This window comes from Dermochelys coriacea, chromosome 19 (assembly GCF_009764565.3).
Source record: "Dermochelys coriacea isolate rDerCor1 chromosome 19, rDerCor1.pri.v4, whole genome shotgun sequence".
NCBI classification, from domain to species: Eukaryota; Metazoa; Chordata; order Testudines; family Dermochelyidae; genus Dermochelys; species Dermochelys coriacea.
Window position 1 is genome coordinate 19,398,945 of NC_050086.2, and position 25,595 is coordinate 19,424,539.

General features: G+C 44.2%; 1 protein-coding gene and 1 long non-coding RNA gene across 3 annotated transcripts in view; one reads left to right on the forward strand and one right to left on the reverse strand.

Annotated features, from left to right (window-relative positions):
• Nucleotides 1–23,002: 23,002 nt before the first annotated feature.
• LOC122458305 lies at nucleotides 23,003–25,348 on the reverse strand. Of its 2 annotated transcripts, none has more exons than XR_006278285.1 (2): nucleotides 24,796–25,348; nucleotides 23,003–23,116 (listed from the first exon to the last, which is right to left on the reverse strand). It is a non-coding gene; the product is annotated as an uncharacterized LOC122458305 (long non-coding RNA). The 2 variants fall into 2 exon arrangements; XR_006278286.1 differs by lacking the exon at nucleotides 24,796–25,348 and adding an exon at nucleotides 23,190–23,557.
• The window catches only part of LUZP1 (leucine zipper protein 1), a 75,672-nt gene continuing 74,175 nt past the window's right edge, over nucleotides 24,099–25,595 (forward strand). Inside the window, 1 exon segment of the mRNA XM_043506235.1 lies at nucleotides 24,099–24,259. The gene's annotated coding sequence lies outside the window, so the exon portion shown is untranslated.

A 25,595-nucleotide genomic window follows, 5' to 3' on the forward strand; every position in this document is an offset into this window, starting at 1 on the left:
CACGGTCTATTTTGATCAATTTCATGGTCATGAGATTTTTAAAATAATATTTGTCATGAGTTCAGCTATTTAAATCTGAAATTTCACAGTGTTGTAATTGTAGGGGTCCTGACACAAAAAGGAGTTGTGGAGGGGTCGCAAGATTATTGTAGGGAGGGTTGCGGTTCTGCTACCCTTACTTCTGTGCTGCTGCTGGCTGCGGCGCTGCCTTCGGAGCTGGGCAGCTGAAAAGTGGCAGCTGCTGGCTGGGAGCCCTGCTCTGAAGGTGGAGCTGCCGGCAGCAGCAGTGTAGAAGTAAAGATGACATGGTATGGGATTGCCACACTTACTTCTGTGCTGCTGCTGGCGGGGCGCTGCCTTCAGAGCTGGGTGCCTGGCCAACAGCGGCCACTCTCCAGCTGCCCAGCTCTGGAGGCAGCACAAAAGTAAGGGTGGCAATACCGTGACCCCCTAAAATAACCTTGTGACCCTCCTGCAACTCCCTTTGGGTCAGAACCCCCAGTTTGAGAACACTGGTTTCCCCCGTGAAATTTGTATAGTAGAGGGTCAAAAGCACACAAAAGACCAGATTTCACGGGGGAGAGGGATAGCTCAGTTGTTTGAGCATTGGCCTGCTAAACCCAGGGTTGTGAGTTCAATCCTTGATGGGACCGATTAGGGATCTGGGGCAAAAATTGCGGATTGTTCCTGCTTTGAGCAGGGGTTGGACTAGATGACTTCCTGAGGTCTCTTCCAACCCTGATATTCTATGATTCACAGTCCATGATGCATTTTTCATGGCCGTGAATTTGGTAGGGACCTACTCATAGTCCATCACAGGTCCTCACTTCACTGAATTGGTGGTTGGATCCTCTCAATGTTTGTACAGGTGTTTCCTTCATCTGCCCTCAACCATCAATGACTCTGGTCTCAAATGCATCAGCACTAGGAGGGGGAGCCCACATGGAGCCTCTAAGAACTCAGGGCCTTTGGTCTGAGGGAGAGCGCTCCCTTCATATCAACATCAGAAAGCTCAGGGTGGTTTGTCTTGCCTGTCAGACATTTCTGCCTCACATCAAGGGGCAAAAGTTTGTTTGTTCTTATGGACAACACTGCAGCCATATTTTACCTAAACAGGCAGGGAGGAGCTTGCTCTTCCCTCCTTTCTCAGGAAGCAATTGACTTATGGGAATTTTGTATAACCCACTCAATCAATCTCAAGGCTTCTTACCTTCCAGGGATGCAGAATGAACTGGCAGATCACCTGACCAGGTCTTTCTCCAGTCACAAGTGGTCTCTTCACCCAGATGTAGCCAGAGACATTTTTCTGAACTGTGGGACTTGCCAAATAGACATGTCTGGGAACAAATACAACATAAAGTGCCACCAATTCTCCTCCCTTCAGATCCATTGTCCACTTTCCATCACAGCTGCCTTCCTGCTACTCTGGACAGGACAGCTTTGTTATGCTTTTCTCCCGATCCTACTCCTTCACAGAGTGTTACTAAAAATTAAGCAGAACCATACCTGTGTTATATTAATAGCCCCGGCATGGCTCCACCAACACTGGTTCTCCGCTCTGCTAGACTCTAAGCTTGCTCATGTTACACCCAGATGTTATCTCCCAGGAGCCTGGTTGGCTGCTCCACCGGAACCTAAGTTCCCTTCACTTATTGGCCTGGAAGCTCCATGGCTAAATCCCAGAGAACAGACTTGCTCAGAGAAATTTCACCAGGTCTGACTAAGTACTAGAAATCCCTCCACCAGGGCCACTTACCTGTCAAAATGGAAGCGATTCTCAGTCTAGGCTTCACTCATTGGATGTTAGACGGGGTCTAGTATTCTATATAGAGAGGATTAAATCATTTTGGTGGGCCCCCAACTGTTTGTGGCTGTAGTGGACAGAATGAGAGGTAATCCAATTTGCACTTGTTACATTCAGGCAGGTGTTTCACCATCAAGTAACCTGATTGCTCATTCCACAAGATTGCAAGCAAGCAGTGTTCTTGGTGCAGTTCCCTATTCACAGCATTTACAAAGCAGCAACCTGGTCATTGGTGCACAAATTCTCCTCCTATTATGCCATCACCAGCTACTCTAGGAACAAAGCTAAATTCACTCGGGCTATGTTATGATCTGGGTGTACATAAACTCTGATCCTTCTGCCTAAATCACTGCTTAGGAATCACCAGAAGTAGAATGCATATGTGCCATGACTTGAAGAAGAAAAAATGGTTACTGACCTTTTGTAACTGTTGTTCTTCAAGATGTGTTGCACATGTATATTCCATGACCTGCCCTCCTACCCTTCTGCATCGGAGCTTCCGGAAAGAAGGAACTGAGTGGGTGTAGGATCAGCTGGGCACTTTCTACCGGCACTAGCATTGTGCAGCAGAAGAGGGCACTCAAGTCATCCCGATGGGTATCACTGAAGGGAAAATTTCCTCTGACTGCACAGGGTGCTCACACACCAAGAGTGGAATGTACATGTGCAACACATCTTGAAGAACAACAGTTACAAAAGATCAATAACCAATTTTTCTGTAAAAGAAAAGGAGTACTTGTGGCACCTTAGAGACTAACAAATTTATTAGAGCATAAGCTTTCGTGAACTACAGCTCACTTCATCGGATGCATTTGGTGGAAAAAAGATGAAGTGAGCTGTAGCTCACGAAAGCTTATGCTCTAATAAATTTGTTAGTCTCTAAGGTGCCACAAGTACTCCTTTTCTTTTTGAGAATACAGACTAACACGGCTGCTACTCTGAAACCAATTTTTCTGTGAGAGTTTGTAAGGGGGATTTTGCGTGGGGAGGGTTTTTCCATCCTTCCTTTTCTTTTTTCTAGGAATAGGATCTAGGAAGAAGGTGGTTGGATGCAGAAGCTGTGGGATGCATATCATTCTTGAGAGGGTATCTGATGGAAGATACTTATACAGGAAATGTCGCCTGACAGAGCTCATGGCAAAAAAGATTCATGCATTAGAGATGCAACTGAAGACAATGATGGAATTCAGGTGCAGGTCTGAAAGTGTAACGCAGGAGAAGAGAGGAGGTGGTACAGACAACTGAAGATTTGCAGATTCCTGCTAAAGAAAGGGTGGAGATGGATGGCAGGAGAGAGATCACTAGATCATTACCTGTTAAGTTCACGCCCTCTGGGGCACCTGGCATTGGCCACTGTCAGTAGACAGGATACTGGGCTGGATGGACCTTTGGTCTGACCCAGGATGGCCATTCTTATGTTCATATGTTCCTAAAGGACCTGGAGCGAGGCCTGCCAGAAAAGGAAAATGATCTGTGGAAGAATGTGATCGTTAGGACAAGGCAGAGGAGACCAGCTAGTGGTGATGAAATTGAGTTGAGTAACAGATTTGCTGCACCGTGGATTGAGGAGGTGGAACAAGCAGAAGATAGGGTGGTGAGAAAGAAAAGAAGGGAAGCCAGTACCTGCAGAAGAGATGATGGAGATATACAAGGACCAGAGACTAATGAAAAATAAGGATGATGCACAGGGGACTGCTAGAGACAACATGAAACAGATTCATACCAACATCAGGAAGAGACAGATCTGTGTGATTGGGGACTCCATACTCAGAAGACTCAACAGGCTTGTCACCCGACCAAATCCAGAGAACAGAAGAGTGTACCATCTGCCAGGAGCCAGGACATGAGGTGGGGATGTGAGGCTGAAGGAGATCCTGATGGGAGCTGGTAAAAATCCATTGATTGTGCTGCATGTGGGGACAAATGACACTGTTAGATTCCCATTGGAGTGGATCAAAGGTGATTACACACCGCTGGGTAATACACTTAAGGAAGTGGAAGGTTGGGTAATTTTCAGTGGAATACTTCTGGTCCCTAGAGAAGGAGGGTGAACACATGACAAGTTAATGAAGATCAAAAGGTGGCTGAAGGATTGGTGCTATGAGGAAGGTTTTCGGATGATTGACCATTGGGAAACATTTATGAAAAGATGACTTTTCTGAACTGATGGACTACACTTTAGTACATGGGGTTTTAACCTTCTCGGATCAAGGCTGGCACAATTGATAAGAAGGACTTTAATGTAGGAGATGAGGAGAAAAGGTTGGGAGAGACTCATGAAATCTTCATGCCTGGCTTTAAAACACAGGAGCAGGAAAATCAGCTGAAGGAAGATCTAGTAAAGCGATAATGGAACACCACAAGCTAGAAAACTGGGTGAAGTCCAAAGGAAACAACTGAAATGCTTGTACACAAATGCAAGGAGTGGGCAATAAAATGGTGCAGGACGTCAGACCAGATAGTGTAGGGACTACAGAAACATGATGGACTAGCACTCATGACTGGAATACAGACATTGAAGGGTAGATTCTGTTTAAGAGAGAGAGGAATAATGGTAAAGGTGATGGGGGAGTGTTGACATCAACAAAACAGTAAACTGTAAAGAAACATGAAGTAACGGTATGGACAATACAGAATCTGTATGGGTCAAAATTAGGTCTCTCAAGCGATTAAAAAAATCAACCACGATTAATTGCACTTAAACAATAATAGAATACCATTTATTAAAATATTTTTGGATGTTTTATACATTTTCAAATATATTGATTTCAATTACAACACAGAATACAAAGTGTACAGTGATCACTTTTTATTAATTTTTGATTAAAAGTATTTGCTCTGTAAAAAGACAAAAGAAATAGTATTTTTCAATTCACCCAATAAAAGTACTGTAATGCAATCTCTTTATCATGAAAGTTGAACTTACAAATATAGAATTTTGTACAAAAATACTGCACTCAAAAATAAAACAATGTAAAATTTTAGAGCTTGCAAGTCCATTCAGTCCTACTTCTTTTTCAGCCAATTGCTCAGACCAACAAGTTTGTTTACATTTGCAGGAGATAATGCTGCCCGTTTCTTGTTTACATTGTCACCCGAAAATGAGAACAGGTGTTCTCAGGGCATTGCTGTAGCTGGCATCACAAGATATTGTGATGGGTCAGGACAGATGGCTACAAGAGAGTGGTTGAAGGTAGATACATTAGTTCCAGGTTAAGCAGGTCCCTTTTCCCTGGGTAAGATAACAGGGACTATTCCAGAACACTCAGGAACTTTCTAGAACCAGTTAAGGCAGGAAGGCTAATTAGGACACCTGTAGCCAATTGGGAAGCTGCTAGAATTAATTAAGGCTAATCAGGACACCTGGTTTAAAAAGGCTGTCACTCCAGTTAGTGAGGTGTGTGTGTAAGGAGCTGGGAGTGAGAGGATGTGCTGCTGGAGGACTGAGGAGTACAAGCGTTAACAGACATCAGGAGGAAGGTCCTGTGGTGAGAATAAAGAAGGTGTTGGGAGGAGGCCATGGGGAAGTAGCCCAGTGAGTTGCAGCTGTCGCACAGCTGTTCCAGGAGGCACTCTAGACAGCTGCAGTCCACAGGGCCCTGGGCTGGAACCCAGGGTAGAGGGCGGGCCTGGATTCCCCCCAAACCTCCCAACTCCGGACCCAACACAGGAAGTTCCATCAGAGGTGAAGGTCTCTGGGCTGTTCCCCAACCCACATGGTGCATCAGCAGAAACTGTGGGGATTGTTCTTACTCTTTTTTTCCCATGCTGGCCTGTGATGAGGTTATCTGACTGAACAGTGGATTTGAGCCACGAAAGTGGCCAAACTGAGGGCTACCGTGAATCTCTAAGGCGAGCAAAATCCGCCAATAAGTGCAGGACCCACCAAGGTAGAGGAGGAACTTTATCACAATATTTACATGCCAGATGCTCATGCTTCAACTACCATTCCAGGGGACATGCATCCATGTTGATGACGGGTTCTGCTTAAAAACCATCCAAAGCAGTGTGGACACATGTTTATTTTCATTATCTGAGTCAGATGTCACCAGCAGAAGGTTGATTTTCTTTTTTGGTGGTTTGGGTTCTGTAGTTTCTGCGTCAGAGTGTTGCTCTTTTAAGACTTCTGAAAGCATGCTCCCTACCTCGTCCTCTCAGATTTTGGAAGGTACTTCAGATTCTTAAATCTTGGGTTGAGTGCTGTAGCTATCTTTAGAAGTCTCACATTGGTATCTTCTTTGAGTTTTATGAAATCTGCAGTGAAAGTGTTCTTAAAATGAACAACGTGCTGGGTCATCATCCAAGACTGCTATAACATGAAATATATGGCAGAATGTGAGTAAAACAGAGCAGGGGACATAGAATTCTTTCTCAAGGAGTTCAGTCACAAATTTAATTAATGCATTATTTTTTAATGAGTGTCTAAAGTGATCAGATGTCCCAATTTTATAGGGACAGTCCCCATTTTGGGGTCTTTTTCTTATATAGGCTTCTATTACCCCCACACACCACCGTCCCGATTTTTCACATTTGCTGTCTGGTCACCCTACATGTGTCATCAGCATGGAAGCATGTCCTCCGGAATGGTGGTCAAAGCATGAAGGGGCATACGAATGTTTAGTATATCTGGCACATAAATACCTTGCAATGCTGGCCTCAAAATTGACATGCAAATGCCTGTTCTCACTTTTTGGTGACACTGTAAATAAGAAAAGGGCATCATTAACTCCTGTAAATGTAAACAAACTTGTTTGTCTTAGTGATTGGCTATACAAGAAGTAGAACTGAGTGGACTTGTAGCCTCTGAAGTTTTACATTGTTTTGTTTTTGAGTGCAGTTATGTAACAAAAAAATCTACATTTGTAAGTTGCACTTTCATGACAAAGTGATTGCACTACAGTACGAGTATGAGCTGAATTGAAAAATACTATTTCTTCTGTTTATCATTTTTACAGTACAAATATTTGTCATCAAAATATATTTTGATTTCAATTACAACACAGAATACAAGATATATATGAAAATGTAGAAAAACATCAAAATATTTAATAAATTTCAATTGGTAGTCTCTTGTTTAACAGTGTGACTAAAACTGCAATTAATCATGATTAATGTTTTTAACCGTGATTAATTTTTTTTAGTTAATCATGTGAGTTAACTGCAATTAATTAAGAGTCCTAGTCAAAATCCATTGGGGAAGGATTGTAAAAGAGGTTCAGCTTGGATAGTGTTAGGGGTCTGCTACAGACCCCCACAGTCAGACTCTGCTATAGAGAGAGATCTCTTTAATATTATTAGAAAGACTTCTGGGAAGTGTGTCATAATGGGAGACTTTAACTCTCCAGATATAGACTGGAGAATAAATGTTGCTTAAACTAGTAGGCCCACTTATTCCTGGATGTGATAATAACAGTTTTCTTCATCAAAGAATCACTGAACCAAAACGAGGTGATTCAATTTTAGACTTGGTTTTAGTAAGTGGTGAGGACATCATAAGAAGAGCTGGCCATAGGAAATAACCTTAGATTGCATAATCAAAAGTTGATTCAGTTTAAATGAAATGGAAGGATCATCAAAACCAGGTAGTCAATTATGGTTTTTTATTTCAAAAGGGCAGATTTTGGGAAATTAAGGGAGTTAGTTAAAGAAGTCAGCTGGACTGGAGAGCTCAAGGACTTAAATGCAGAGGAGACTTGGAATTTCTTCAAATCAGCTATGCAAAAACTATCCAAAATTTGAATCTCAGGCAAGAGGAAAAACTTGTAGAGAAAGACTCCAGACCCAGTTAGATGAATAACCATCTTAAAACGGTTATTAGAAGTAAGCAGAGACCTATAGGGAATGGAAAAAGGGGTTGGTCAGTGAAGAAAACTATATCATGGAGACTAGAAAATGAGGAATAAAGTGAGAATTGCTAAAAGTCAAGATAAATTAGCTCTTGCCAAGGCAATTAAAATAAACAATAAAAGGTTTCAGAGTTATATAAATAAAAGAGAATAAGGATGCATGAGGTTATGCAGCATGGATGGGAAGAAGATTACAGAGAATCTAGGTATAGCTCAGAAATTAAGTGAATACTTTGCTTTAGTTTTCCATAATGATGATAACATGGAACATGTGCATGAAGGCAACAGGGCTGTTGAAAATGAGTGTCTAGAAATGGAAATTACCACGTGTGAGTGGGAAGAAAGTCTTAAAGAGCTTAAAGTGCTCAAACTGAGGGGACGGGATAATTTCCATCCCAGAATACTGAAAGAACTGACACATGAGATTGCTAGTCCAGTAGCAAGGATTTTAATAAATCTATCTATTTGTGGGTAGTACCATATGACTGGAGACTAGTTAATGGTGTACCTATATTTAAGAAAGAGGGGGGAAAGCAATTCGGGAAAGTACAGAGCTGTTAGTCTGACCTCAGTAGTATGCAGGGTTTTAGAGCAAATTGTGAAGGAAAGAAAAATTAAATTAATAAAGATAAACAGTAAAGGTTATCTCATACAACATGTGTTTGCCAAAGGTAGATCATGTTAAACTAACCTGATTTCCTTCTTTGAGAAAGTAACTAGATAAGACAAGTGAAGTAAATTTAATATATTTGAACTTCAGTAAAGCATTTGCCATGGTACTACATGGGAAATTATTAGTTAAATTACAGAAGATGATGGAATTAGTACAAGAATTGTAAGGTGGATAAGGAATTGGCTAAAGAGGAGAAAGCAGCTGGTTATACTGAAAGGTGATATATCAGATTGGAGGGAGGTTATTAGTGAATTTCCTCAAGGATCATTCTTGGGACCAATATTATTCAATATTTTTATTAATGACCATGGCACAAAAAGTGGGAGTGCGCTAATGAAATTTGCTGATAATACGAAGTTTGGAGGCATTGTCAAGACAGAGGAGGATCCGAATATTACACAGGAAAATCTGGATGGCCTTGAACACTGGGACAAAATTCAACAGTACAAAGTGCAAGGTCATGCACCTAGAGTGTAATAATAAGAATTTATTCTACAAGATGGTGGCTCATCAGTTAGAAGCAACAGAGGAGTAGAGAGACCTGGGTGTGCGGGGTTGCTCACAGAATGACTATAAGCCAACAATGTGATGTGGCCTTGAAAAAGGCAAATGTGATCCTAGAATGTACCAGGCAGTGGTAAGACCTCATCTGGAATACTATGTACTGTTCTGGTCACTCGTGTTCAAGAAAGATTAATTCAAACTGGAACAGGTGCAGATAAGAACTACTAGGAGAATTAGGGGACTGGAGGGCCTGTTTTATTAGAGGAGACTGGAAGAGCTTGGCTTGTTTAGTCTATCAAAAAGAAGGCTGAGGGGATCTGATTGTTCTGTATAAAACACTAGGGGAGTAAATCTCAGGGAGGATGAAGAGCTATTTAAGCTATAGGACAATGTTGGCACAAGAACAAATGGATATAAACTGGCCATGAACAGTAGCAGGATGGAAATTAGAAGGTTTCTAACCCTCAGAAGAGTGAGGTTCTCAAACAGCCTCCAAACAGGAGTTGTGGGAGCAAACAACTAACTTAGCTTTAAGAGCCAGCTGGACAAATGTATGAGTGCAATTGTATGACAGGGTTGCTTATGATGGTAGTGAGCAGGGCTCAATAGCCCGGGGGCTCACTTCCAGTTTGTGTCTTATGTTCCTAAAGCTCATTCTTCAGGGTTTCAGCCAGCCACTGGCAAGGGTCAGGAAGGGAATTTTTCTTCCCAGTGTATTCTGGGAGGTATATTTTATCCCCTTCCATGGAAGTATCAGGGATGGTCATGGCTGGAGATGGGACATGGTTGGGTGAGGTGGGCCAGGGCTCTGAGGCAACACCAAGCATTCTCTCTCTCAGGTGCTTGGCTGACTGGTTCTTACTCACATGTTAAGGGTCTAACTGATCACTATATGTGGGGTCAGGAATGATTTTTTCCCAGGTCAAGTTGGCAGTGTCTCTGGGGTTCTTTTGCCTTCCCCTGCGGTGTGTGGGTGCAGGTTACTTGGTGGGATTATCTAGGTATATCTCACTTAATCATTTCCCTGCCATTGCAGGGGTCTTGGGGACTGGTACACCTCAGTCCCTCCTGTTCTCTGACTGTGGCACATAACAGAGTAGTCTCCTGTGGGTCTAATTTAATTTGCTTTCGTTTCCATTGCTGTGTTGTTGTCAGGTGCTGAGTGGTGGTGGTAAAGGTCAGACTGGATGATCTAGTGGTCCGTGCTGGCCTGAAACTCTGAGATTCTATGACTCTATGACATTACATTTTATTTGCCATCATGTTGCCCATTCACCCAGATTCTTTTCCTGCTCTGCCACAGACCCTCTCTATGACCTGGGATAAGTCACTTAGTCTCACTGTGCCTCAGTTCCCCAACTGTCAAGTGGGGATAAAAGCTCTGTGCTACAGGACTGTTCTGAGGATAAATTATGAGCTATTCAGAGAATATGGTAATGACTTTCATTTTGGGGAAGCTGGAGAAAAATGTTCCAGAGATGAGGGTACTCCTGAATCATAGCATAAGAACGGCCATATTGGGTCAGACCAATGGTCCATCTAGCTCAGTATCCTGTCTTCCGACAGTGGCCAATGCCAGGTGCTTGAGAGGGAATGACCAGAACAGGTAATCATCAAGTAATCCATCCTGTCATCCAGTCCCAGCTTCTGATAGTGAGAGGTTTAGGGACACCCAGAACATACAGTGGCATCCCAGACCATCTTGGGTAATAGCCATTGATGGACCTATCCTCCATGAATTTATCTAATTCTTTTTTTTACCCAGTTATACTTTTGGCCTTCACAATATCCCCTGGCAACAAGTTCCACAGATTGACTGTGCATTGTGTGAAGTACTTCCTTATGTTTGTTTTAAAACTACTGCTTATTAATTTCATTAGGTGACCCCTAGTTCTTGTGTTACGTGAAGCGATAGATAACATTTCCCCACCTGCTGAAGTGAAGAAACAGATTGACAGAGCCAGAAGAGTACCCAGAAGTCACCTACTACAGGACAGGCCCAACAAAGAAAATAACAGAACACCACTAGCCATCACCTTCAGCCCCCAACTAAAACCTCTCCAACGCATCATCAAGGATCTACAACCTATCCTGAAGGACGAACCATCACTCTCACAGATCTTGGGAGACAGGCCAGTCCTTGCTTACAGACAGCCCCCCAATCTGAAGCAAATACTCTCCAGCAACCACACACCACACAACAGAACCACCAACCCAGGAACCTATACTTGCAACAAAGCCCGTTGCCAACTCTGTCCACATATCTATTCAGGGGATACCATCATAGGGCCTAATCACATCAGCCACACTATCAGAGGCTCGTTCACCTGCGCATCTACCAATGTGATATATGCCATCATGTGCCAGCAATGCCCCTCTGCCATGTACATTGGCCAAACTGGACAGTCTCTACGTAAAAGAATGAATGGACACAAATCAGACGTCAAGAATTATAACATTCAAAAACCAGTTGGAGAACACTTCAATCTCTCTGGTCACTCGATTACAGACCTAAAAGTGGCTATCCTTCAACAAAAAAGCTTCAAAAACAGACTCCAACGAGAGACTGCTGAATTGGAATTAATTTGCAAACTGGATACAATTAACTTAGGCTTGAATAGAGACTGGGAATGGATGAGTCATTACACAAAGTAAAACTATTTCCCCATGGTATTTCTCCCTCCCACCCCACCCCCCACTGTTCCTCTGATATTCTTTTTTCAGAGTAGCAGCCGTGTTAGTCTGTATTCGCAAAAAGAAAAGGAGTACTTGTGGCACCTTAGAGACTAACAAATTTATTAGAGCATAAGCTTTCGTGAGCTACAGCTCACTTCATCGGATGCATATTCTTGTTAACTGCTGGAATTAGCCTACCTTGCTTGTCACCATGAAAGGTTTTCCTCCTTCCCCCCCCGTCGCTGCTGGTGATGGCTTATCTTAAGTGATCACTCTCCTTACAGTGTGTATGATAAACCCATTGTTTCATGTTCTCTGTGTGTGTATATCAATCTCCCCTCTGTTTTTTCCACCAAATGCATCTGATGAAGTGAGCTGTAGCTCACGAAAGCTTATGCTCTAATAATTTTGTTAGTCTCTAAGGTGCCATTTCTTTTTGCAAATATAGACTAACACGGCTGCTACTCTGAAACCTGTCATTATGCAAGGCACTGAATTTAGCCGTATAGAATGGAAATCTGTCAACTTAATGAAAATACTCGTACAGATACAGACAGACATCATCTTCCTCTCCAAATGCAAACAGATGGACATCATACTGAAAGGACTGAAGGTAAAAAATCCATTACAATCTACATACCACACAGACTATGCTGTCAGCTTGTGCCACACGCTCTCAAAGAAACTGCAGAACCACCTGGTCAGCATCCTCTACAGCCAACAGGGAAAGATTAAGAATGAGCTCTCAAAACTGGATACTCTCATAAAGAACCAAGCTTCCACACAAACTTCCTCGTGGCTGGACTTTACAAAAACTAGACAAGCCATTTACAACACACACTTTGCTTATCTACAAAAGAAAAAGGACACTAAGCTATCTAAACTACTACATGCCACAAGGGGCCACAACAGTGGTTCCCGTAACCCACGCAGCAATATTGTTAATCTATCCAACTATACTCTTAGCCCAGCAGAAGAATCTGTCCTATCTCGGGGCCTCTCCTTTTGCCCCTCCACCCCCACGAACATGATACAGTTCTGTGGTAACCTAGAATCCTATTTTCGACGTCTCCGACTCAAGGAATATTTCCAACACACCTCTGACCAACATATTAACCCACAGAGACCTTCCTACCAACACTACAAAAAGAAGGATTCTGGGTGGACTCCTCCTGATGGTCGAAACAGCAGCCTGGACTTCTACATAGAGTGCTTCCGCTGACGTGCACGAGCTGAAATTGTGGAAAAGCAGCATCGCTCGCCCCATAACCTCAGCCATGCAGAACACAATGCCATCCACAGCCTCAGAAACAACTCTGACATCATAATCAAAAAGGCTGACAAAGGAGGTGCTGTCGTCGTCATGAATAGGTCAGAGTATGAACAAGAGGCTACTAGGCAGCTCTCCAACACCACTTTCTACAAGCCATTACCTTCTGATCCCACTGAGAGTTACCAAAAGAAACTACAGCATTTGCTCAAGAAACTCCTGAAAAAGCACAAGAACAAATCCGCACAGACACACCCCTGGAGCCCCGACCTGGGGTATTCTATCTGCTACCCAAGATCCATAAACCTGGAAATCCTGGACGCCCCATCATCTCAGGCATTGGCACCCTGACAGCAGGATGGTCTGGCTATGTAGACTCCCTCCTCAGGCCCTTCGTTACCAGCACTCCCAGATATCTTCGAGACACCACTGACTTCCTGAGGAAACTACAGTCCATTGTTGATCTTCCTAAAAACACCATCCTGGCCACTATGGATGTAGAAGCCTCTACACCAACATTCCACACAAAGATGGGCTACAAGCCGTCAGGAACAGTATCCCCGATAATGTCACGGCTAACCTGGTGGCTGAACTTTGTGACTTTGTCCTCACCCATAACTATTTCACATTTGGGGACAATGTATACCTTCAAATCAGCAGCACTGCGATGGGTACCCGCATGGCCCCACAGTATGCCAACATTTTTATGGCTGACTTAGAACAACGCTTCCTCAGCTCTCGTCTCCTAATGCCCCTACTCTACTTGCGCTACATTGATGACATCTTCATCATCTGGACCCATGGAAAAGAAGCCCTTGAGGAATTCCACCATGATTTCAACAATTTCCATCCCACCATCAACCTCAGCCTGGACCAGTCCACACAAGAGATCCACTTCCTGGACACTACGGTGCTAATAAGCGATGGTCACATAAACACCACCCTATATCGGAAACCTACTGACCGCTATTCCTACCTACATGCCTCTAGCTTTCATCCACATCATACCACACAATCCATTGTCTACAGCCAAGCGCTACGATATAACCGCATTTGCTCCAACCCCTCAGACAGAGACAAACACCTACAAGATCTCTATCATGCATTCCTACAACTACAATACCCACCTGCTGAAGTGAAGAAACAGATTGACAGAGCCAGAAGAGTACCCAGAAGTCACCTACTACAGGACAGGCCCAACAAAGAAAATAACAGAACACCACTAGCCATCACCTTCAGCCCCCAACTAAAACCTCTCCAACGCATCATCAAGGATCTACAACCTATCCTGAAGGATGACCCATCACTCTCACAGATCCTGGGAGACAGGCCAGTCCTTGCTTACAGACAGCCCCCCAATCTGAAGCAAATACTCTCCAGCAACCACACACCACACAACAGAACCACCAACCCAGGAACCTATCCTTGCAACAAAGCCTGTTGCCAACTCTGTGCACATATCTATTCAGGGGATACCATCATAGGGCCTAATCACATCAGCCACACTATCAGAGGCTCGTTCACCTGCGCATCTACCAATGTGATATATGCCATTATGTGCCAGCAATGCCCCTCTGCCATGTACATTGGTCAAACTGGACAGTCTCTACATAAAAGAATGAATGGACACAAATCAGACGTCAAGAATTATAACATTCAAAAACCAGTTGGAGAACACTTCAAGCTCTCTGGTCACTCGATTACAGACCTAAGAGTGGCTATACTTCAACAAAAAAGCTTCAAAAACAGACTCCAACGAGAGACTGCTGAATTGGAATTAATTTGCAAACTGGATACAATTAACTTAGGCTTGAATAGAGACTGGGAATGGATGAGTCATTACACAAAGTAAAACTATTTCCCCATGGTATTTCTCCCCCCCACTGTTCCTCAGATATTCTTGTTAACTGCTGGAAATAGCCTACCTTGCTTGTCACCATGAAAGGTTTTCCTCCTTCCCCCCCCACCCCCGCTGCTGGTGATGGCTTATCTTAAGTGATCACTCTCCTTACAGTGTGTATGATAAACCCATTGTTTCATGTTCTCTGTGTGTGTATATCAATCTCCCCTCTGTTTTTTCCACCAAATGCATCTGATGAAGTGAGCTGTAGCTCACGAAAGCTTATGTTCTAATAAATTTGTTAGTCTCTAAGGTGCCACAAGTACTCCTTTTCTTTTTGTCAAAAGACAGGATAGTGGGCTAGATGGACCTTTGTTCTGACCTAGTATGGCTGTTCTTATGTAATTATCTTTGCTGTTAAAAATTTGCACCTTATTTTCAGTTTGAATTTTTCTAGCTTCAACTTTCAGTCATCATATTTTGTTAGACCTTTGTCTGCTCGATTGAGGACCCGATTATCACATATTTGTTCCTCATGTAGGTACTTACAAACTGTAATAAGACACTCCTCAGCCTCCTCTTTGTTAAGCTATATAGATTGAGCTCCTTGAGTCTATCCTTTAATCATCATTTCTCTGAACGCTCTCTGATTTATCAACATCATCTTTAATTGTGTGCACAAGAACTGGACACAGTATTCCTGCAGCTGTCTCACCAGTGCCAGATACAGAGGTAAAATAACTTCTCTCCTCCTACTGAAGATTCCCCTATTTATACATCCCAGGATCACATTAACCCTTTTGACCACAGCATTGCACTGGGGGCTCATGTTCAGCTGATTATCCACCATGGCTCCCACATCTTTTTCAGGCACAGTTTTCCAGGATAGAGTCTCCCATCCTGTAAGTGTGGCCACATTCTTTGTTCCTAGATGTAGACATTTACATTTGGCTGTATTAAAAGAAAATTGTTTGCTTGTGCTCAGCTTACCAAGAGATCCAGATCGCTCTGTATCAATGACCTGTCCGCTTCATTATTTACAACTGCACCAATTACTGTGCCATCTACAAACTTTATCAGGGATAATTTTATGTTTACTTCCCAATCACTGATAAAAATATTAAATACCGTAGGGTCAAGAACCGATCCCTATGGGATAGAAATACAAATCTGTAGCTACATCTGCCAGACTGCAAGCAGGCACGGCGGAGGACACTCCAAAAGTTTCCGAAAGCCTCTAGATCGACATTAGCTGGACAGTGTCGTAATACTGCACTAAGCACATTCCAGGTGAGATCCCCTCACCCACTCTCTAGAGTCACCTCCAGCTGGGTCTCCTGCTGAGTCTCAAGCATGCCAAGGAGGTCTTGGCTGTTTAGGGAATGCTCTTCCTGAGACTCCCTGCTTGCTCAGCCATCTGTGCCTCTGCCTCCTTGTGGCCCAAGGCCAGATTATTCAGCATAAACTAGGGTCCAGTGGTGGGCACTTGGGCAAAAATGCCACTGAGCTCCTCACAGTATACACATGTAGTGTGCAAATTGCTAGAAATCCTATTGCTGCCCTTTGTATTTGTATAGTTCTGCTGCAACCCCTTGCTTCTGCTCTAGCACTGGGACTAATCCTGGGAGTACTTCATCTCCCTCATTGGCTCCAACAGCCTCCGCTAAATCTGGGCATTCTGGAATCTATTGGAGAGGGGAGACTGGATGTGCTTCTCTGCCCAGCGGGAAAGGAAGTCCAGGGCATTGTTGTGGTGATGGCCTCAAAATCTGTGCACTTGCAATGAGTTCCAGTCACAGAGAGATGCTCTTAAGTGAATACCAGTAGCATGTCACAGATCCATAGTGTTTGAGGCCAGAAGGGACCATTAGATCATCTGTTTGACATCCTGTATACTGCAGGTCATTAAGTTCCACCAAATACCCTACATTGAAAGTGACTTCAGTTAAACGAAAGCATTTCAGTCCTCAGAAGACTAAACAGTTGTGTGGCTTGGGCAGAGAATGGGAGGGGTTGAGGTGCCACCAATACCCAAGACCCTGTGATAGCAGGGAATGTGATTTCAGCAGAGAGGGACCATCCAGTTCAGATTACCCCAGAGCACTGGAGAGCACATATGAAACCAGACAGGTCACTTCAAATGTGAGCAGATGCAGTGTGGAATAGAAGGGGGGGACTGACTGAATCAGTGAGGTTAAATTGCAAAGGGGATGCATTCACATGGATCTTCCACCAATATAACTCTCACCAAAATAGTGAAGTTGATTCCAAAGTAGTTTAATTATTTAAAGTGATGAAATAAATCCATATAGAACAATTTGTGTCTGGGTCCAAGGCAGTTTCTGCTGGAAAAAAAGGAAAGATATTGCTGTAACTTTTGTATATGGACAAGGGCTGGGAGTGACTGAGCTTCAGGATGTAGTGATTGACAACTAGGTACTAATTTCTAACGGACTCACCCATTCCTGTCACAGGTTGAATCTTTCTGTGTTTCACCTTTATTAGTCAATCACCCTGCCACTATTCCCCAATGCCTATCTGAGCACAGATCTTCAGCACAAGTTCAATGTAAAAGAAAAGTGACTAGGTTTTTTTTTCTGCAGCAGACTAAAGCCATTAGAAAGTTAACCAGCCCTTTCCACTTGATACTGATTCAGTAGGATCTGTTGTCTCCAAGAAAACCCTGTCTAAATGGCTGCTGAGTGCATTTCCCACTGGCAGGCTGGAAATGACTGAAGTTGAGTTCACGTGCAATGCATCATGGCAAAGGTTTGAAATTTTGATAGAATAATAAAACTCTCGGGAACATGATTAACTTTCAGCTTCCTGTGATGCACAACTTCACCAAGCCCGGACAGGATTTTCACAGGGAGACTGGAATGCACCTTTCAGGCCCTGGTACTATCTGCTGACAAAGTTCAACTCTCTGCTTCAAACCCCTGAGGCACATGAACAAACATGCTGAGAGTTGATCCAGATAAGACTGAAATGAGATTGGTGGGCTGGGGCAAGCAGAGATAATTTCTGTAATAGAGGGTGTGTGCCTCCTTTGGGTGATTTGGTTTGCAGTCTGGGCATCTGGTTAGACTCTCTGCTGCCTCTAGGTCAAGGAGCAGCTACAACCAAGTTGATCATTTTCCATGTAAGACAGTGAGGAGGCAACACCTGCCTTTATCACTTGAATCTCAGGCTACATCTATACTAGAGCTTACAGCCGCACAGCTGTACCGCTGCAGCTGAGCCTCTGTAAGATCTCTCCTGTAGTCCACTCTATGCAGTAGAGCTTTCCCATCAACATAATTAAACCACCCCCAATGAGCGGCAGGAGAAGCTCTCTCAGACATAGCGCTGTGCAGACGACCACTTATGCCAGTGTAACGTAAGTAGGATAGTGTAGACATGGCCTCAGACACTGAAATGCTCTCTGCATGGGGCTACCTCTCAAATTCTTCCAGAAACTGCAGTGTTCAGAATCCGTTGCTCACCTGCTAGCAGTGTCTCTTTACATGTGTATATTGAATCGTTGCTGTGCCACCTGCACTGGCTGCCTGTTGGTTTCTGGTTTGATTTTAAGAAGTTGGCTTTGATCTAAAATGAACTCAGTGGCCTGGGAGCTGCCTATCATGACACACTGCCACAACTGCAGTCAATGGAGGTGCCTGAGCTGGAGTCCCATTAGGATAAGAGGGGGCAACTGGCAGGACTTCTCCACCAGGGACCTGGGCCCTTGGAATTCACTTCCCCATGGTCCATAAAAGCTCAAGTTTGTTAACCTTTAGGGCATACTACAACACCCACCTTCTCTCTCTGCTTCGTGAAAAGACGGGTGTTGATTGGGCTAGGTAGTGTTGGTGTGGAAGTCTGGTTCGGATTGTGTGGGGAAGCTAAATTCTTAAATTTATTTTGTTGCTTGTTATTTCTTTGTATTTGATGTGGGATAATTGATGGGTGTGTTTATTAATTCGTGTATTTTTAAAAGATTGCCCAGAGCCCCAGAGTATTGGATGGGTACTTTTTAATGTATTGCACTATAGTACAAATTCAAATAAAATAAAATAAACAAACTAGTCATGTGATAAGAGCAAAAGTCCTCTCATGAATCAGTAACTGGTTAAAAGCTAGGAAACAAAATGAAGGAATAAATAGCCTGTTTTCACAATGGAAAGTGGTAAATAGCAGGATCTCCCAAGAATCTGTACTGGGACCTGTGCTGTTCAACATATTCAGGAATGGTCTGGAAAAAGGAGTAAACAGTGAGGTAGCAAAGTTTGCAGATGATACTAAATTCCTCAAGATAGTTAAATCCAAAACTGAGTGCAAAGAGTTTCAAAGGGATCTCACAAAACTGAGTAACAAAATGACAAATGAAGGTTAGCATTGATAAGTGCAAAGTAATACACAGTGCAAAACCTAATTCCAACTATACATCCAAAACGATGGGGTCTCAATTAGCTGTTACCATTTAAGAAAGAAATCTTGGCATCATCGTGGATAGCCCTCTGAAAACATCCGCTCAATGTGCAGCAGCAGATAAAAAAGCAAACAATGTTAGGAACCATTAGAAAAAAAAAGATACATAAGAATTGCACAAGGTACAGAGAAGGGCAACATAAATGATTGGTGGTATAGAACAACTTCCATATGAGAAGAAGTTTAAAAAGCTGGGATTGTTCATTTTAAAAAGAAACGACTAATGGGGGGTATGATACAGGTCTATAACATAATAAATGATATGGAGAAGTGAATAGGGAAGTGTTGTTTATCCTTTCATATAATACAATTACAAACACTTCCTTTTATTTGTTTTAAACCTGCTGCCCATTAATTTCATATGGTGGCCTCTAGTTCTTATATTATGGGAACAAGTAAATAACTTTTCCTTATTCACTTTCTCCACACCACTCATGATTTTATATACCTCTATCATATCACCCCTTAGTCTCCTCTTTTTCAAGCTGAAAAGTCCTAGCCTCTTTAATCTCTCCTCATATGGGACCCGTTCCAAACCCCTAATCATTTTAGTTGCCCTTTTCTGAACCTTTTCTAATGCCAGTATATCTTTTTTGAGATGAGGAGACCACATCTGTACGCAGTATTCAAGATGTGGGCATACCATGGATTTATATAAGGGCAATAAGATATTCTCCATCTTACTCTCTATCTCTTTTTTAATGATTCCTAACATCCTGTTCGCTTTTTTGACTTGTGGCACCTTAGAGACTAACAAATTTATTTGAGCATAAGCTTTCATGAGCTACAGCCCACTTCATCGGATGCATCGAAAGCTTATGCTCAAATAAATTTGTTAGTCTCTAAGGTGCCACAAGTACTCCTTTTCTTTTTTGCAAATACAGACTAACACGGCTGCTACTCTGAAACCAGCTTTTTTGACTGTCGCTGCACACTGTGTGGACTTCTTTAGAGAACTATCCACGATGATTCCAAGATCTTTCTCCTCATTAATTGTAGCTAAATGAGCCTCCATTATATTGTATGTATAGTTGGGGTTATTTTTTCCAGTGTGCATTACTTTACATTATCCACATTAAATTTCATTTGCCATTTTGTTGCCCAATCACTTAGTTTTGTGAGATCTTTTTGAAGCTCTTCACAGTCTGCTTTGGTTTTAACTATCTTGAGCAGTCTCATCTGCAAACTTTGCCACCTCACTGTTTACCCCTTTCTCCAGATCATTTATGAATAAGTTGAATAGGATTGGTCCTAGGACTGACTCTTGGGGAACACCACTAGATATCCCTCTCCATTCTGAAAATTTACCATTTATTCCTACGCTTTGTTCCCTGTTTTTTAACCAGTTCTCAATCCATGAAAGGATCTTCCCTCTTATCCCATAAGGCAGTGGTTCTCAAACTTTTGTACTGGTGACCCCTTTCACATAGCATGCCTCTGAGTGTGACCCCCCCCCTTATAAATTAAAAACACTTTTTATATATTTAACACCATTATAAATGCTGGAGGTAAAGTGGGGTTTGGGGTGGAAGCTGACAGCTCGCAACCCCCCATGTAATCACCTTGTGACCCCTTGAAGGGTCCCGAACCCCAGTTTGAGAACCCCTGCCATAGGGTGACCAGACAGCAAATGTAAAAAATCGGGACAGGGAGTGGGGAGTAATAGGAACCTATACAAGAAAAAGACTCAAAAATTGGGACTGTCCCTATAAAATCGGGACATCTGGTCACCCTGTTACCCCATGACAACTTAATTTACATAAGAGCCTTTGGCAAGGGACCTTGTCAAAGGCTTTCTGGAAATCTAAGTACACTATGTCCACTGGATCCCCCTTGTCCACATGTTTGTTGACCCCTTCAAAGACCTCTAATCGATTAGTAAGACATGATCTCCCTTTACAGAAACCATGTTGACTTTTGCACAACAATTTATGTTCTTCTATGTGTCTGACAATTTTATTCTTTACTGTTGTTTCAACTGATTTGCCCGGTACCGATGTTAGACTTACAGGATCTTTAATTGTCAGGATCATCTCTAGAGCCCTTCTTTGATATTGGCGTAACATTAGCTATCTTCCAGTCATTGGGTACAGAAGCTGATTTAAAGGACAGGTTACAAACCATAATTAATAGTTCTGCAATTTCACATTTGAGTTCTTTCAGTGTTGAGTGCTCTCCCTTTGCACGGTGCAGGTGGAACAAAGGGAGCAGAGACCAACAGCAAATCCCTAGCTAGGGATACCAAGTGAACAGAGGGAGTGGCTAGAGCAGGACATACTTTGGCAATCCCCAGCTGGCAAAAGGTCCCTTGCGGACCACAGTCAGCTGGTGCAGGTTAGAGCAGGCCCATGCTGCCTACTCTAGCCTGCACCTAAGGCCAAGTAGAGAATCAGGGTGGTACAACTTGCTTTCTAATTCCCTGCCCCTTTCCTGTTACATCAGCACAAACAATGCATCAGAGAATCTGGTCCTATAACTGCTTTCCTGGGAATGTTGAGAGTGCCTCTTCCTGGCTTAGGTTTGTTATTGCTAGCTGCACATGAGCACTCTTCAGCTTGAGCCTGGGAGTGCAACAGCTGTAGAACCACTGCTGCTTCAGAGTTTTCAAGGCCATAGCAGTCCCATTCCTGCTCCTCACACTGTTCCTTGGAAAGTTTCATGTCAGCTTCTGAGAAATGTTTTAGCAGTCACCTCCCTGATGAAAACAAAAGTTGTGTTTGCTAATACTAATAAGGGTTGTTTTTCATTTATTTTTATAACTAACCCATGCACTAGTCTTTTAGAGCTATGGAAAATTTAAAAAAGAGAGACATTTTAACTCTTTCAAACCTTAAACTGCTGGGCTGATTTAGTTGCAATTGTACAGAAAATGAAATCTATACTATCTGGATATTCTTCCCTCACAAAGGTACAGATTTAATTTTCTAATTTAATGTTACAAATAAAATCTTTTGCTAATTTAGGAGTTTGAAGAAGTTCTAACTATTAGAGAAAAAAGAAAAGGAGTACTTGTGGCACCTTAGAGACTAACAAATTTATTTGAGCGTAAGCTTTTGTGAGCTACAGCTCACTTCATCGGATGCATTCAGTGGAAAATACTGTGGGGAGATTTATATACACAGAGAACATGAAACAATGGTGTTACCATACACACTGTAAGGAGAGGTTTCAGAGTAGCAGCCGCGTTAGTCTGTATTCTCAAAAAGAAAAGGAGTACTTGTGGCACCTTAGAGACTAACAAATTTATTAGAGCATAAGCTTTCGTGAGCTACAGCTCAATGCATCCGATGAAGTGAGCTGTAGCTCACGAAAGCTTATGCTCTAATAAATTTGTTAGTCTCTAAGGTGCCACAAGAACTCCTTTTCTTTTTACTGTAAGGAGAGTGATCACTTAAGATGAGCTATTACCAGCAGGAGGGGGCGGGGGGAAGTGGGGGAAGAAAACCTTTTGTAGTGATAATCAAGGTGGGCCATTTCCTTACAGTGTGTATGGTAACACCCATTGTTTCATGTTCTCTATGTACATAAATCTCCCCCCTGTATTTTCCACTGAATGCATCCGATGAAATGAGCTGTAGCTCACGAAAGCTTATGCTCGAATACATTTGTTAATCTCTAAGGTGCCACAAGTACTCCTTTTCTTTTTGCCAATACAGACTAATACAGCTGCTAGAATGAAACCTAACTATTAGAGGTAGCGCTAAGAAAATATTGTACATAGGCTAGTTAAGGAAAAAAATTAAAAATAACCAAGATGTTAGCATTGTTTGTCACAATTGTTTTCATTTATGTCACCACAAGCACATGTATAAAATTCTACACCTCAAAAAGTTTAAGGGGCAGAAATATGTGAAAAAAAAGTTAGAAAATGTTCAGATTACAAAGAGAAGAAATTGAATGGTAGGAACTATCACAATTAAGTTTGCCTTCCAAAAATAATGTGAAGATCCCCATAGCTTCAGTCTCATTATCTAAGTATTTCTACATCTTTCACACACTCTGTTCAGTCAGTGCACAGAATGAGGCAGAGGTTCTGCGGAAATAATAGCATAAGATTATGTAATTAAATACTGCCACTATGCATATGCACAAGAGGGCAGAGTGACCATGATACAGGCATCCTCAATTTTGGCATTCCCTGACATGCTTTCCAGCTGTAATATCTCTTAACATTGTGTCTTGGGGTTTATTTGGTTTATTATTATTATTACTGGTACTGTTTATTTTTCTGGTAAATCTCTACTGTGGAAGAATTTGCTGACCACAAGAGAATACCATCTTGCAAAACACGTTTGTTCCCTCAGCGAATGCTTGCACTGTGTAGGGAATGAGGCAGGGCATTCTATGCGCACCCTTAAAGATCATTAAATAGGCAACTTCTTAGAGGGAAAATCCCATTGACTGCACTGCAGCTAAGGGCATGTGTCTAGGGGCAGGGACTGTGGAGAGACATTATTTTACCCATCCAGGCATGTGCACAGCACTCCTCGAACCAGGCGCAAGTTCAGCAGGGTTCCCCCAGGTCAGGGAAAGGCACATGCCCAGGCCAGGCTCTGCCTCCCTTCACGACTTCCCGGGGCTCTCCCGGCCACGGCCTGGCTGCAGGTGCTGTAATTAGGCAGCGACGGCGTGTTACCGGCCCCAGTAGCGCGCTGCTCTCGCTCTCCAAAGGGCTGAGTTCTCAGTTTTGGTTGGACCTATTCCTGGCGGTGTCACCACGTGACCTAATCTTTAATTAAAGATGGATCTTTAAATCCCGGAGCCTCCAGGACAATTCTGGCGGGTTGGCAGCCCGACGAGGCCCCGGCCCCGGCCCCGGCCGGACACCGCCCGCGGCAAAGCCCCGCGAGCCATAAACCGGGGCCCTGGGCTGCGAAGCCCCGCGCCGGACCAGCCGGGGTGCCCCCTCTGCGGCGCCCCGCTCCCGGACCGGCCTGTCCGCCCCCGCCGCCGCGGCCCGCCCGGGAAGCCAGCGCCCCCCGCCCCGCGGCTCCCCTGACGTCAGGCCGCCAGCCCGGGCTGGTCCCCGCCTCTCATTGTCAGGAGCCCGAGCCCGAGCCGGAGCCAGCGGGCCGCCTGCCGCTGCGGAGGGCGCCGCGCGGCTCCAGCAGGAGCCCCCGGGCGGCGAGAGGCGGGACCCGGCTGCCTGGCAGGAGGCTCCGTCCCCGGGACTCGGGCAAGTTCCCGGCGGGACGCGGGCTCGGGGCCGGCCAGGGTCTGCGGGGAGCGGGCCGGGTCCTGGGGGAGGGGGCGGCCGGAGCCGGCGCGGCCGGCCGGCCGGGGCGGGGCGGGGCGGGGGCGGCGTTGGCTTTGTTCGCGGGGCCAGCGGCAGCCCAGGCGGGGCAGGGGGAGCCGCCGCCGCCGCCAAGGGCGCGTTGGGAGCGGGGCGGCGAGGCCCCCGGCAGTCGCTTTGCTCGGGAGATTCCTCCGGAGTCGGGGTTGGAACTTCTGGCCGCAGGTCCCCGCGGAGCGCCGCGCTCCGAGCCCGCCCCGCCAGCCGCGGACATGCGGGCGGGCCGGGGGCCGCGGCGTTTCCGTGCGGGGCCGGGGACAGCTCCCGCCCTGCAGCCCAGCGGGGAGCCTGAGCCCAGCAAGTCCCCGCACCAGGAGCAGCCGCTGGCAGGCGAGCTCTCCCAGCCTTGTTTCCTTGGCCGGGGAGACGGGGCTGCGGCAATGCTGACTCAGAAATCCCAGCGCCCCTGGAACACCCACGGGGGCTAAACAAAGTCCCTGCGGTTTGCGCAAAAGTCCTGGCACCGGAGGGCTCCGTGGAGGTCGAGTTAACTCGCGGTGTGAACGGAAAATGGTCTCCCGCTCTTGAGTCTGTCACTGAGGAGGGTGGTTTAAGCGGAACGTTCACAATTGTTAATGGAAATGTCTCCCGTGTGCTTGTTGAGCAGGGAATTTAAATGGTTAAATGCGGGAACAAGTAGAGAATTCTTCTGCGTCAGACATAATTATTTTGATCAGAGCCCTCTCCGGGGCAGATCGGTTTTTGCTCGGTTTACTCCGAGGAATCTTCCAAGTTTCTAAAACGAAACCATTTTCCTGACCATGGAGACGTAAACTGCAAATAGTGAACAGAAGCTTCCTGATCAAGCTTGGAGTTGTTTCACCCACCATGATCTTTGACTGATCCTGGCTGTCGTTTGCAGAAAGAGTCTGCCGATGGCTTCTGCTTTCCTTAAATACTCAGCGAATTTTCTCACTCGGTTAGCACCAGTTTGTTAGCCGGGGGGCAGCTCTGTTACTTCAGAGCGAATGTGTTTAGTACAGTATAGGCATCAGAAACGTATGTGCACGTTGTCCTAGAAGATCTCAGCGTAGCCCTGTTTTAGAGGTATTCTGGAACCGGCCCGTGTCGGGTTTTCAAGACTTTCAGCAATTTCTGTAGAACTCATTCAACCTGTTTATAACCGACAATGTTTTAATATAATATGAAATTCATTAACAGGCATTCTGTCCTTGCAATGCCCAATATGTCGGATTAAGTTGTGTCTCTGGTTTTTGTT